Source organism: Epinephelus fuscoguttatus, linkage group LG23 (genome assembly GCF_011397635.1).
Source record: "Epinephelus fuscoguttatus linkage group LG23, E.fuscoguttatus.final_Chr_v1".
In the NCBI taxonomy this organism is placed as follows: Eukaryota; Metazoa; Chordata; class Actinopteri; order Perciformes; family Serranidae; genus Epinephelus; species Epinephelus fuscoguttatus.
The window spans coordinates 30,024,463-30,039,629 of record NC_064774.1 but is presented as its reverse complement, the minus strand read 5'-3'; positions in this window follow the sequence as shown (position 1 = coordinate 30,039,629).

The following is a 15,167-nucleotide window of genomic DNA, read 5'->3' as shown; positions in this document are numbered from 1 at the left end:
AAAGCTTATAACTTATTAAATATCTATGCACCCAATATTGATAGTGAACGCTCTATCTTTTTCAAAGGGCTTCACAACATTGCTGCCTCGTGCAATATAATCTTGGGAGATTTTAATGTCAAAATGTGCAGTCTTGATACCAGTGAGGGCTGTGTGTTGAGACAAGATGCCTCCAGAACTGTGTTGGAAAAATTTATGTTTGATGAGGACTGGATTCATAATCCTTCTAAAAGACTCTTTTCAAGGGCACAAACAGTTATGGGATCGCTTAAAAGAAGCAGGATTGATTTATGCTTAGTTAAAAAGGCACAAATCAGTTTTTTCAGTGCTGTGCGTTATAATTTCAATTTCATCAGTGATCATGTTATTTTGTCTGTTATGTTGGGGAAACAAGGCAGAGGAAGGGGGGGCGGGGTGTGGTATTTAAATGCTAAATTATTAGATAACATAAACTATATCAAATGTATTACAAATTTAATTTTGACTGTAAGCTCGCAAACTGGTTTTTGCGAAAACATAGTGGAGGGTTGGGAAAATCTAAAGATACAAATTAAAAGAAAAAGTATTCAATATGCTAAACGGTTACATTCCAAAAATCATAAACGGTGGAATTTATTAAAAGCAGAATTGGAGAAATTGCATGCTCAAAAATATGTAAACGAGACCAAGTTACTGAGTCTTCATTCAGAATTGCAAGAATTGCGAGAATCAAATGTGACGGGGTCATTTTAAGAAGCATGGCTCAATATGCAGTAGAGGGAGAGAAAAGCACAGCTTTTTTTCTGAATCTAGAGAAAAAGAAACAAACTCAGTGCTATATCCCTAAACTGAAAAATAAAGAGGGAAGTATAACGTCCAATACGGTGGAGATTTTGGAAACGGTGCATAACTTTTACAGTACTTTGTTTATGTCAGAGGGGTCAAATACTCTTGTCGCAGAGGACATTTTGTCTAATTTCCCTAGGAAATTGACAGTAGAGAATAAGTTGTTGTGTGATCAGGAGCTGAAAAGAGAAGATATAGATACTGCAATTAAACAGCTGATCATTGATAAAAGTCCGGGTAGCGATGGGTTGACGGCTAATTTTTATAAAGGTCTTTAGTGCTGTGTTGTCACCTTTATTGTTAAAAGTGTACAAGGCTATGGAAAACACTAAATCTGTGCCTGCCTCCATGGCACAGGGCATAATCACTTTGATTTTTAAAAGAGGTGATAAATTTGATTTGACAAATTATCGACCAATCACACTGTTAAATACAGACTATAAAATATTAATGAAAATTTTTGCTAACAGACTTGCAAAAGTAATACATACAATTGTTGCGCCCACCCAAACATACAGTGTGCCGGGGAGAGAGGTCTCTGATATCATACATACTGTCAGAGATGCGGTAGAATTCTTGAAAAGGACAAATAGAAAAGGAATTCTGGTCTCAATTGACTTCAATAAAGCTTTTGATAGAGTGGAGCACCAATTTATGTTTTCGGTTCTGGAAAAGGTGGGGTTTGGAGATAATTTTTTGAAATGGATTAGGTTATTGTATAGTAATGCCACAGGTAAGGTAAAGTTCAATGGGATGCTGACTGATGCTTTCCAGCTACAGAGGTCAGTTAGACAGGGGTGCCCTCTGTCATCAATTCTTTATTCTATTGTAGTGGAATCATTGAGTGTTTATATAAGATCTGACAAGAACATAAAAGGAATTGAGCTACCTGGGGGAGAGATCTGTGTCATCCAGCAGTATGCGGATGACACGACTTTATTGGTACAGGATGTAGATAGTGTACGTAGAGCAATAAGTTCAATAGAAACATACGGTCAAGCCTCTGGTTCTCGTATCAATTTAGGTAAATCCGAGCTGATGTTTATCAACATGGTTGAACCTTTACAGGTGAACTTGCCTCTGAACATTCAGTCGAGACAGATTAAAATTTTGGGCACTTATATAGGAGTAGACAGCATAGCAGCAAGAGATCTGACTTGGACGGGTATATTAAAAAGAATAGAATCGGTGTTGTGTTTCTGGAAAATGAGGGACTTAAAACTTAAAGGAAAGGTGGTAGTTTTAAACAGTTTGGTACTATCTAAACTAAACTATACCCTGGCAGTTTTAGATCTACCCTCGTGGGTGGTGACTAAGTTAAATGAAATCATGACAGTTTTTCTGTGGGGTTCTACAGTAAGCAAAATAGCGAGGAAAACACTGACAGGTAAATACAAAGAAGGGTGTTTGCAACTTGTAGATGTGGAATGTAAAAAACATGCTTTTAGGATCAAACTGGTAAGGAAATATTTATATGATGACACGGCTTATGGATGGAAAAGTTTTATGGGCTTTTTTCTAAATGAAGTCTTTAATATTGGCGATTTTGTGTTATTGATGCAGTTACAAAGACCGATGATGGCAAGGCTCCCACTCTTACAGGGAAGTCCTGTCCGCTCAAGCGGAATTTTTGCAGCATACCAACTATGCGGCTCACTCTGTAAGTTTGGTGAAAGAACTACCAATCTTTCTAAACAAATACATCAAAAAGAACGATAAATTAATGTGTAACATCAAAATGTTGAGAGCAGGGATAGTGCAATTAAAAGATATAATGTACGAGTTCTTACCTGGTTTTCTACCTACTCAAGCTATTTTTGATAGTGTTAAGGAGGTAGATTATGATGTAAGCTATAGGACGGTTTCAAACTATTATCAAGCCATACAAGAATACGTTCCATGTTCTTGGAAGGCTCTGATTAATTCAAATGTAGTTGGAGATAGGGTAAGCAAATTTCCTGAACTGATAATTGAAATGGGGACAAAGAGTAAAAATTTTGGTATTTTGACTTGTAAACAAATGTATGATCCTTTTTTTGTTAGGTGTTTCAAAGACACCGGCCTCCTTGTCCTATTGGAGTAGAATCTTTCCGCAGATAGAGGGGAGGAAAATTTGGGAGGGGTGGAAATTAAAAGGAAACAGTATCGAAGCGGAAGATCTTGATTTTAAGTTGAGGCATAATAAGATTTTCACAAATGTGATTTTACACCAATTGGACAGGACGGTAAGTAAAAAATGTGATGTGTGTGGTTTGTTACCTGAAACCTTACTACATATGTTTGTTGTATGCCCAGAGTTGAATAATTTCTTTGTGTTATTGAAAAAATGCCTAACTGACAGATTGGGAATGGTGTGGAATAATGGGGATTCTTGGGATTTTTTTTTCTGTTTGGGGAATGGGAAAAGAGTAGAGTAAAAAATGCAGCACTGTGTAGGTTTCTTCTGAGTCTTGCCCGATGGGCAATCAAAGTACGTAGGAATAAAGCACACTATGAGCACAAAATCGTCTCAATTTGGCCATTTTTTAAAAACATAGTTCAGAAACAAATTAAATTCAGACTGATACATGGGGCTGCATATTTTAACACACTCTTCACTAAGGACTGTAGTCTTCTCTCCCTTGATGAAAGAGGGAGGATTGTGTGGAACTGGTAGGAGAAGAATAAGAGTGGGTTTTTTTCCTTTTCTTTGATGGAAAGATGTGTTTTTTTAAAGGAAGGAAAAAAAAAATCTGATTTGCAGATTGATGACTTTTTGAGTAATGATGCTTAGTCTGACTGGATTACGGTGGAATTGTTTATGATGGAGTTATTGAACCTAAAAGGAAATGTTAATTTTGACAAACTCATTGGGATCTATTTTTTTTTTAAATAAGATGTAAAGTGAAGACAGCTTGCTTGTCAAGATGGTATTTTCCTGTTTAATGATGTGTTTGATTTTGCATGTCTGAAATTCATGTAATCCAAAATGTATGGTTTTTTTTTTAAAGAAAATATATATTTTCATAATAAAAGACAAAAAAAAAAAAAAAAAAAAATTTAGCGATTTGTAAGTGTAAAAGTGAGTATTTTTCGCCCCGCAGTGCCCCCCCGGGCAGCCATCCGCCGCTTGGGGGATACAGTGGAGCAGCGAAAACGAACTTTGATGGATCAAATGGCAGCCATGACCGGAACGGACAAAGACGACGAGACAACGAACTTCCAAAAAACGGCTGAGGGGAGAGCGAGCATGGACGGAGACGCACGCGGACGGGGTGAGCAGGCAACCACAACCAAATCGGCGCGGGAGAGGACCGTTGGAACAGTGGCAGGTAAAGCAGACAAGGTGGCTATCGGGGACAAGATGGTGGAAGAGACGGACGCCGAGAAAGCGGTGGCACCGCGAGGTGCGCCAGCTGTGACGGAGACGGGGACGGACTCGCTAAGAGACTTGGTGGTGAATGTGGAGGTGGACGGGGAGCCCCAGTTGCCGATGATACAGCTTTTGAAAGCCGTGGACAATACCTGTGGCCGAGTAATCGGATGCAGGAACAAAGGCTCCAACAAGTGGGAAATCACCATGAGCAACCCGAGAGGAAAGGAGAGACTGCTGGATGGGTTTAAGATCGGCGAGAGGAGGGTTATTGCCACCGAGGTGTCAAGAGACACGCGAATCGTGTCATTTCTAAACCTGCCGCTGTACATTACGGACAATCAAATTTTTGAAAAATTGACTCTATGGGGGATGGAGCCTGTATCACCCATTAAAAAAAGAAAATGGGCTGGGACAGAGGTTTTGGATGGCACGAGATTCTTAAAAGTCCGCTTTACAGACAACGTGTCATCTCTGCCATACAGTGCAAAATTTTACACAATCGAAGGTGTGGAATATTTCCGAGTGCTATGACTGTCAACAGAAAGTGTGCCGTTTGTGCCTACAAGCGGGCCACATAATGCGGGAGTGCCCTGAATTGAGATGCTTTAAATGTAAAGCAACTGGACATTATGCGAGGGAGTGTGCTGCGGGAGAAGAAAAGTGTGAAAATTGCAAAAATGAAAAGTGCAGTTGCAAGCCTGATGATGTGGACGAGGTACTGGATCAAGGGGCGGTGGTGGAGATGACTGCGTCTGTGGAGGAGGACAGTGATGTCGTTCCTGAAACAGAGGAGACACCTGTCCAGGCAGCAGGAGGAACAGTGGACCGTGCGGTGAGTGGGGTGGCGGAGGAGGTGGATTCGGCTGACGAATACAGTGGGATCTCAAGTGTCTTCAGGGAGCCGTGGACCCGAGTGACCAGGTCAGCAATGCCGTCCTCAAGGAGAGAGAGAGCGGAGAGGCAGAGAGAGAGGAGCAGGAGCAACCAGAGGGAGGAGGAGGAGAGTGGCGGTGACGGCTTGCGGGGTGAGCAGACGCCATTGCGGGGCCTGCAGCAGATGGACAAGGACCATGGCAGACCGAAGCAGGTGAGACACGGGGAAAATAAGTTGAGATTGAAAAAAGGGCAGAAAGGACCCTGATGTGAGTTTCTGATTAATCGGCGTTTTCTTTTTTTTTGATTATGGACATGAAATGTTTTTTTTTCCTTTTTGTACTCATTATGTTAAGAATTATTTCTTTCAACACGAATGGGCTGAGAGATTTGAACAAATTCACGAAAGTAACAGCCCTGTGTTCGGCCGATGTTTTATGTTTACAAGAAACTTACTGGGACACTCACTGTGAAAAACTTTTGAAGTACAAGTGGCCAGGTGTTTTGTTTTCCAGTTTCGGACCTCAGAAATCGAGAGGGGCCAGTATTTTGGTGAGCAGCCGTCTGGCTGGAGACGCTGCTTTATTGAACAAGGACAGTGATGGGCGATGGGTGAAAGTTAGACTACTTGTGGACAATAAACCATTTACTATATTGAACATCTATGCGCCAAATGTGGAGATGGATCGTGTTTCCTTCTTCAAAGAAACAGAAAATATTATTGGTGACTGTGATATTATAATGGGTGACTTTAATGTGAAAATGTGTTTACTCGATTATCATATGATGAGTCGCTTTAAAAATGATGTGTCGAGGGGTGTTTTGCGAGAAGTAATGTCAAAGCATGACTTATGTGATTTATGGAGAACATTAAATCCTACGAAAAGGGAATATTCTCGAACACAGGTAGTATTGAATGAACTTAAACAAAGTAGAATTGATTTATGTTTAGTTAATAAACGAGATTTAAATAGATATAGTGAAGTATATTATAAAAACAATTGTATGAGTGATCATGCCACGATGACAGTGGTAATGGGAGTAAAAGAGAGGAGGAAAGGGGGAGGAATATGGAATTTAAATGCTAATCTGTTTAAAGATGACAAATATTTAGAATGTATTAGGAAAGTGATTGAAATGGGTCATTCTACACCTGATTTTCAAAATGATATCATTACTGGATGGGAAAATTTAAAGGCACAGATCAAGAAGAAAAGTATCCTGTTTGCAAAAAAGCGTAATTTTCAATATACAGAAAGAGAGAAATGTCTCAAAAGGGAATTTGAGAAATTAAGTGGGGTGGGTATGAATAATTCGGAGAAACTTTTGAATATTCTAGCAGAGATGAAACAAATTGATGAGAATAAATGTATGGGAGTGATAATGAGGAGCAGAGCACAGTATGCTGTGGAGGGGGAAAGAAGCTCTTGGTTTTTTCTGACCCTTGAGAAACACAAACAGGATCAGTGCTACCTCCATAAAGTTAAAAATAAGGACGGGAAAGTGGTGAATGACTTAGTAAGTATATATGAGTTTATGAGTTCTATGAGATCTTATACAAATCAGAGGGCTCAGATGAAGGTGTGACAAGCATAATTATTGAACGACTAGAAAATAAACTTGATGATGGTGACAGAGAATTGTGTGACAGCGATATAACTGTGGCAGAGATTGAACAGGCGATCGATCAACTGAAACCTGATAGAAACCCTGGGAGTGATGGCCTCACGGCCAATTTCTATAGAGTATTTAAGAAGTGTGCTTGCACTGATTTTACAACAAATATTTGTAAAAGTAGAACATGATAAAGTTGTACCCGAATCAATGGCAATAGGTATTATTACGCTAATATTTAAGAAGGGAGATAAATGGGACCTAAAAAATTATAGACCCATTACCCTTATGAACACTGATTACAAAATATTGATGAAAGTAATAGCGAATAGGATAAAATTATTGATTGGGAAAGTGGTATCTCCCACTCAAGCATATAGTATCCCCGAAAGAGATATGTGATATTGTTCACACAATTCGCGATGTCGTTGATTATGTGCCCGACTCAGGGCAAAAAGGTATAGTGCTGGCCTTAGATTTTAACAAAGCTTTTGATAGGGTCGAACATACTTTCCTATTCAAGGTATTAGAAGCATACTGTTTTGGTAGGAGACTGGTAAATTTGGTTAGATTAATATACAGAAATGCAAAAGGTAAGGTTAAGTTTAATGGGGTCTTAACGGACGGTTTCACTTTAAGTAGATCGGTGAGGCAAGGGTGTCCCTTGTCTGCTATGCTCTACTCAATTGTGGCGGAGCCCCTTGCAACACTAATCAAAGCTGACAAGAGGATTCGGGGCATTGATTTGCCTAATGGTAAGAAATGTACAATTCAACAATTTGCTGATGATACGACGATCATGGTGAAGGATTTTGAGAGTATTAAAAGTGTTTTGGGAATTTTGGATGTATACGGGAGTGCTGCAGGGGCACAAATTAATATTGAAAAATCGGAAATAATGTGTATCAACATGTCAAATCCATTGCCGCTCTCAATGCCGTGGAAAATCTGTGACAGATTTATGAAAATTTTGGGTACATATGTTGGGGTAGATAAGATTGCCGCAAGAGACGAAACTTGGTCAAAAGTGATTAATAAGATACAAAAATGTTTAAATTTCTGGAAAATGCGGGATTTACATGTGATAGGTAAGATTAAAGTGGTAAATAATTTAGTATTGTCAAAAATTAATTTTGCCTTAGCGACAACTGCTCTCCCGAAGTGGGCTTTGAATAGATTAGATGATATTGTTACTGACTTTGTATGGGGAGCTAAAAAAAGGTAAGATCGCTAGAAAAACCTTAATAGGTAAGTATAGGAACGGGGGTCTACAATTAATTGATGTAAAGTGTAAAATGAGAGCCTTTAGAATAAAATTGATAAAAAATTACTTATATGATCCTGTTGATTATGGGTGGAAGGCTCTGATGGGGTATCATTTGAATAAAGTGTGGCAGATCAGTGATTTTACTTTATTAATGAGGTTAAAAGAACCGATGGTAACACATCTCCCAGAGTTCTACGAAGTGCTGATGTCACAAGCAGCATTGTTAAAGTACGTGTTTTTCGACTGTGCAGATATTAGTCTCATAAAACAGATGCCTCTTTTTTTGAATGACAAATTATGGAAAGGCAAATGTCATTATAACCTAAAACTGATGGGAGCAGGAATATTGCAAATAAAACATCTAATGTATGAAGTCATACCTGGCTTCTTACCGGGCGAGGCGATGTGTGAGTGTATTTATGGCGACGAAGATAGGAGAGATGAAGCGAGAATGAGAAAATTATTGGAGGTAATTATGAGTAGTATACCACGAAAGTGGGTTGAGTTGATCAATAAAGAAGTGGCGGTGGGTTCTGAATCAAGAATCCCAGATTTGTACATTAAACATGGTAATCAGATGACAATGATGAATTTATTGACGCTAAAAGAAACTTATAATGTGTTTCTAACAGATGTGTGGCAGCCCCCGGCTTCTCTGATGTATTGGTGTAGAGTATTTCCTAAACTGCAAGCGGGACAAATTTGGGGGGAAATGGAGAATAAAGGGGAACAGTATTGAGGCTGAGGATAACGATTTCAAACTGAGACACAATAGAATTTATACTAACAGTGTCCTACACCAGATCAATAGAGAAATCGGGAGGGAGTGTGACGTGTGTGGGTTACTGACGGAAACTATAATGCATGTTTTTTGTGATTGTGTGGAATTGAGGGGGTTTTTTGTACAGTTGAAGAACCTATTGAAGTGTAAACTGAGGTTATTTTGGAACTGTAATGATGAATGGGATGCTTTTTTGTTGTTCGGTGTATGGAGAGAAAGCCAGGTACAGAATAAACATTTGTGTAAATTCCTCCTGAGTCAAGCAAGGAGTGCTATTTGAATGAGGAGGAATATTGCACATTTTGAGAAAAAAATTGCCCCAATTTGGCCAATCTTTAAGAACAATGTCAAAAAACAAATAGTATTTAATATAATGCATGATGGTAAGACTTGTGCTGGGCTCTCTCTCTGCGACAATGATCTGGTGTCCCTAGACGAACAAGGGAAATTGCATTGGGATTGGGGAGAGTGTGACTGAGATGACTGTTGATTAAATGTATGTACTGTAAGAACTTTACTGCATATTGATTTGGCTGTTTTGTTTTGTGTGTAGGGGGTGAGAATGATGGGGTGTGATTGTGGGGTTAAATCCACAACACAAGGTGTGTGGGAAAAACTGAATGTGTTTTGATTACTGGGGTTTTTCGGTTATAATGGTAACGGTGAATTAATATGTGAGTATTCCAGTAACATTTTGATTTAATGTATATTTGGATGTAGGTCGAGGATGATATTTTCTGAGGAAATGAGAATGTATGTATGTATGTGTCATTGTGACATGTGGGTGTTATCATTTTGTAAACAAGGTGAGATGATTGTAATAACTGTAAATTTGTATATACTTTTGTATTTTTGATAGTAAAAGACAAAAAAAAAAAGTAAAATGCCGTGCTCAAAAGTAAATGCCGTGTGGGTCTTGTCATGGCGCTTGTTGAGTGCAGGAAAATGACAGATGACCATTTGCCATCCACCCTTGCTGGTGTTTTACCATCTATAAATGGCGTGCGTGCATGCTCTTCCATGGCTTACGGCCATACCACCCTGAACGCACCACGCGTGACGTAGGTGGTTGCCTGAAGCGAGGAGGACAGTGTGCCGCAGCCGCGAGTGGCTTGGACAGTGTCGGGCGGATTTTTTTTCTGCTTTTGTTTTGTGGTTTAATTTAACCGAGTGAGTGAACTGAACTGTGACAAAAGTTCCTGCTTTTGTGTGTCCCCAGGCAGCTGCCGTCTGCTTGGGGGAGCCCGGTCAAGGTCGGTGTGTGAATCACACTGCACTCACGACGAAGCTCGGAGAAACGGCGGCGGAGATGGACGCCGGGAACAAAGAAAACACCGGAGCCGCTTCGGCGGTCAACACAACCGTGAATGATGATGGAAATGCGGTGAATCTGGCCGAGGGAAAGTCGGGAAGGAAAGACAAGGCCGCGGAGATGCCGAGAGAAAATGGCGGAGGACGACAGACTGACAAAATGGCGGAGACAGGTGTAACAGCTGCAAGCAAGACTGCGGGTGGAGACACGCTGCCTCCGGAGATGAGAGAGCTGGTGGCACTGGTAGAGGTGGAGGGTGAGTCGGCAATAACGATGCTTGAATTACTAAGAGCGGTGGAGCAGACCTGTGGTCGAGTGATGGGGTGTCGGGCGAAAGGAGCTAACAAGTGGGAGCTCACCATGAGCAACCCAAAAGGGAAACAGAGACTGATGGACGGGTTTAAAATAAAGGACTGCAGAGTAATTGCGTCTGAAGTGGCACGGGACCAACGCATCGTCTCGTTCCTAAATTTGCCGCTGTATATAATAATAATAATAATAATCGTAAGAATAATCAAATTATTGACAAGTTCCGAATCTGGGGGGTGGAGCCAGTCTCCCCAATTAAGAGACGTAAATGGGCCGGGACTGATGTTTTTGATGGCACCCATTTCCTGAAGGTGAAATTCACAGAGACTGTAACATCGCTCCCGTACAGCGCTAAGTTCATTACGCTGGAGGGTGCTGAATATTTTCGAGTTCTACATGACAGCCAGCAAAGAGTCTGTCGCCTGTGTCTCCAAGCGGGCCATATTCTGAGAGAATGTCCGGACTTTAAATGTTTCAAGTGTGGTAATAGCGGACACTATGCCAGAGAGTGTAGACCCGCAGCCCAGTCATGTGTCACCTGTAATGTTACGCCATGTCAGTGCGCAGAGGTCGAGCAGCCGGCCGAAAAGGAAAGAAGAGAGGGTATCATGATCGAGCGGCTGCCGGAGGGCGGAAGTATGGGGAGAGGCGAGGCTGTGGAGAGTGGCAGTTTGGTGCTCGTCCGGGAAATGGGAGAAGAGGAGGAGGAAGAGGAGAGCGAGGAGGAGATCACAGATTCGGGGGATGATTTCGACGACACACCGGCCGTGTTTCGGCGGCCGGGGAGGCCCGTGGAGAGGTCTTCGTCGGCGTCGCTCCCGAGTGCACAGAGGCGAGACAGGAGCCGCAGCGCACAGAGGGAGGAGAGAGGTGACGGTGGCGCTGCGTCCGTGCGCGCACTGGGGCGCACGAGAGAGGAGGATCGCTTTGGACATGGTGATGAGGACTTTGTTAAGTTAAGGAAAATTGCATTGAGACTGAGTTTGAGGAGAGGGAAAAAAAGGAACACGAACTGGTGTGTGGTTTGTACAAAATCTAAGCTCAAGTTGAGACTCTCCTCCTTCATTCTGACTTATAATGATTCAGATTTCCTCACTTAATGCTAATGGTCTGAGACAGCAGGAGAAATTCCTGAAATTGATGTCCACATGTGACTCAGACATTGTGTGCTTTCAGGTGACGCACTGGGACAGTGACTATGCAGCTCCTGCAAAAGAAGTGGTGCGGAACTTTTTTTTCAAGCTTTGCATCTCATAAGGCCAGAGGCGTGAGTGTTCTGCTATCAAAGCGTTTTGAAGGTAAAACTCAACTTATTGCAACGGACCCGGAGGGCCGTTGGGTGAAAGAACAGCGATTGTTTCATGTTTCGTGGTCACACTGACTGCTCTCTCCATCATGAGGACTACACCCCTCCCCCACGTGTCGTCACCTCCACAGTGTGCTTCACTGTTGACCATGTGAGAAGACAGCTGATGAGACTCCACTCAAATAAGGCTGCAGGCCCTGATGGTGTCAGCCCCAGGGTGCTCAAAGCCTGTGCCCCCCAGCTATGTGGAGTACTTCAGCATGTCTTCAACATGAGCCTGAGTCTCCAGAGGGTCCCCTTGCTGTGGAAGACATCCTGCCTCGTTCCTGTGCCAAAGACGTCGCGTCCCAGTGGCTCCAAGGACTACAGACCCGTGGCATTGACCTCCCACATCATGCAGACCCTGGAGAGACTCGTCTTGGAGCAGCTCCGGCCCATGGACAAGCCACTTTTGGACCCCCTCCAGTTCGCCTATCAGCCCCGACTTGGAGTTGAGGACGCCATCATCTACCTGCTCAACCGTGTCTACACCCATTTGGATAAGCCGGCGAGCACTGTGAGGGTCATGTTTTTTGACTTCTCTAGTGCGTTCAACACCATACGTCCAGCTCTACTGGGTGACAAGCTGACAGCAATGCAGGTGGATGCCCCCCTGGTGTCCTGGATTGTAGACTACTTGACTGGCAGACCACAGTATGTGCGCTTGCAACGCTGTGTGTCAGACAGAGTGGTCAGCAATACTGGGGCCCGCAGGGGACTGTCCTCTCTCCTTCCTCTTCACCCTCTACACCACGGACTTCAGCTATCGCACTGAGACCTGCCATCTTCAGAAGTTTTCTGATGACTCTGCTATAGTTGGATGTATCACCAAGGGTGATGAGGATGAGTACAGGGCTGTTGTGGATAACTTTGTCACATGGTGTGAGCAGAACCATCTGCAGCTCAACGTGGCAAAGACAAAGGAACTGGCGGTGGATCTGAGGAGGACCAAGACACCGGTGACCCTGTTTCCATCCAGGGGTCAGTGTGGACATTGTGGAGAGCTATAAGTACCTGGGGTACACATTGACAATAAACTGGACTGGGTTAAGAACACTAATGCTCTCTACAGGAAGGGCCAGAGCCGTCTCTATTTTCTGAGGCGACTGAGGTCCTTCAACATCTGCTGGACTATGCTCAGGATTTTCTATGAGTCTGTGGTGGCCAGTGCTATCCTCTATGCTGTTGTGTGCTGGGGCAGCAGGCTGAGGGTGGCGTACGCCAACAGACTCAACAAACTGATCCGCAAGGCCAGTGACGTCGTGGGAATGGAGTGTGACTCTCAGATGGTGGTGTCAGAGAGGAGGATGCTGTCTAAGCTACGAACTATCTTGGACAATGTCTCACACCCACTCCACCATGTGCTGGTCAAGCACAGGAGTACTTTCAGTGGGAGACCCATACCACCAAGATGTACCACTGAGCGCCACAGGAAATCATTCCTGCCTGTGGCCATCAAACTGTACAACTCCTCCCTCTGAGTGGCCCTGTGACTATTTCACACACTGCAATAATTTAATCTAACTTGCCATTCACCCTGACTGTATATATTTTGTTTGTGGAAATACTTAAATTTCTTATATTTTCACGTATCTTTCCTCTCTTGCAAGGAGCAACTGTAACATAAACAATTTCCCCTTCAATAAAGTATTTCTGATTCTGATTCTGATGTTACTATGTGTGTATGCCCCAATAGCGAAACAGACAGATGTGTCTTTTTTGCACATGAACTAAAGAAAATTATTCATGACTGTGACATGATCATCGGGGACTTTAATGTTAAACTGAGTCGTCTGGATTATGCTAAGGATTCCAGCTTCAAGTATGATGGCTCTAGATCTGTGTTACTTGATATGATGGATAAATATGATTTGTGTGATCTATGGAGGACCCTCAATCCGGGGGGGAGAGATTTCACGAGGTTACAATGGGTGAAGGGTAAAGTGAATCAAAGTCGAATTGATTTGTGTTTGGTAAAAAAAAAGGGCGTTAAAGATGTACACTGATTTGACACATAGATATACAATATTTAGCGATCACGTCTTCTTAGTGGTTAAAGTGGATGAACCTGGGAGGGTTAAAGGGGGGAGTTTATGGCATTTCAATGCCGATCTGCTCAAAGAAAAAAAATATATAGAGGGTATTAAGAAACTGATTGACTGGGAAACCTCACAGCCGGCTTTTGAGGATAACATACTTTTGGGATGGGATAAGTTAAAAGAAAAAAATAAAAAAAAGAGCATTAATTTTGCCAAAACTCTTAATTTTAGAAGGCGGGAAAAAGAGAGGTTTTTGCGTTTTGAATTTTCTAAATTAAAAAGGGGAGCCGGTGATGAATACTGAGAGATTGTTACATGTTCAGTCTGAACTTGACAAGCTTGAGCAATTAAGATGTACGGGTGCTTTAATCAGAAGTCGGGCACAATACGCTTTGGAAGGTGAAAAAAATACCAAATATTTTCTGAACTTGGAAAAAAAAAACCAAGAGAAATGTATATTGGTAGGGGTGAGAAAAGGTAATGGGGAAATTGTAACTGATCTAGTTTCGATTGCAGACTGCATCCAGCAGTTTTATGCCTCACTATTCAGGAGTGAGGGGTCTGACGAAGAGGCAATCAAATTAGTGCTAGAGCTGGTTACTGACAATTTGGATGAAGCCGATAAATTGGTGTGTAACCAAGATATTGATGAGTCAGAAATTATGACTGCAATTGACACTAAGCAGATACATAAAAGCCCTGGTTGTGATGGCCTTACAGCCAATTTTTATAAGGCCTTTAAAGAAGTGTTGGTGCCTATCTTGCTAAAAGTATTCCGCGCAATGGGAGCTTCGAGTCAGGTGCCAGAATCCATGGTGCTGGGCGTGGTGACATTGCTATATAAGAAAGGGGAGAAGACGGATTTGGCCAGTTATAGGCCCATTACCCTTCTGAATGTGGATTATAAGATTTTGACGAAAATATTTGCTGAACGCCTGAAGACGTGTATGCACAAATTGGTTGCCCCAAGGCAGGCCTACAGTGTCCCTGGCCACGACATTAGCAACATGATTTCTACGGTACGCGATACAATTGACTACTTAGTCCTGTCTCAGCTGCCCGGCGTGATTCTAGCTCTCGACTTCAACAAAGCATTTGATAGGGTGGAGCATGATTTTTTGTTTCGAGTGCTGGAAAAGGCTGGGGTGGGTGATAGGCTGGTGTCATGGCTAAAACTATTATACAGGAACGTGAAATGTAGAGTAAAGGTGAATGGTCTCCTAACGGATACATTTACCCTGAGTAGATCTGTGCATCAGGGATGCCCTTTGTCGGCCCTCCTGTACGCAGTAGTAGCGGAGCCTCTCGCTCTCTTAATCAAAGCTGACCCTAAAGTTAAAGGGATTGTTTTGCCGGGGGGGGTATGAGTGTATCATTCAGCAATTTGCGGACGATACTACCTTGACGGTTCAGAGCGATGAAAGTATCAAGCAAGCATTAAAAGTAT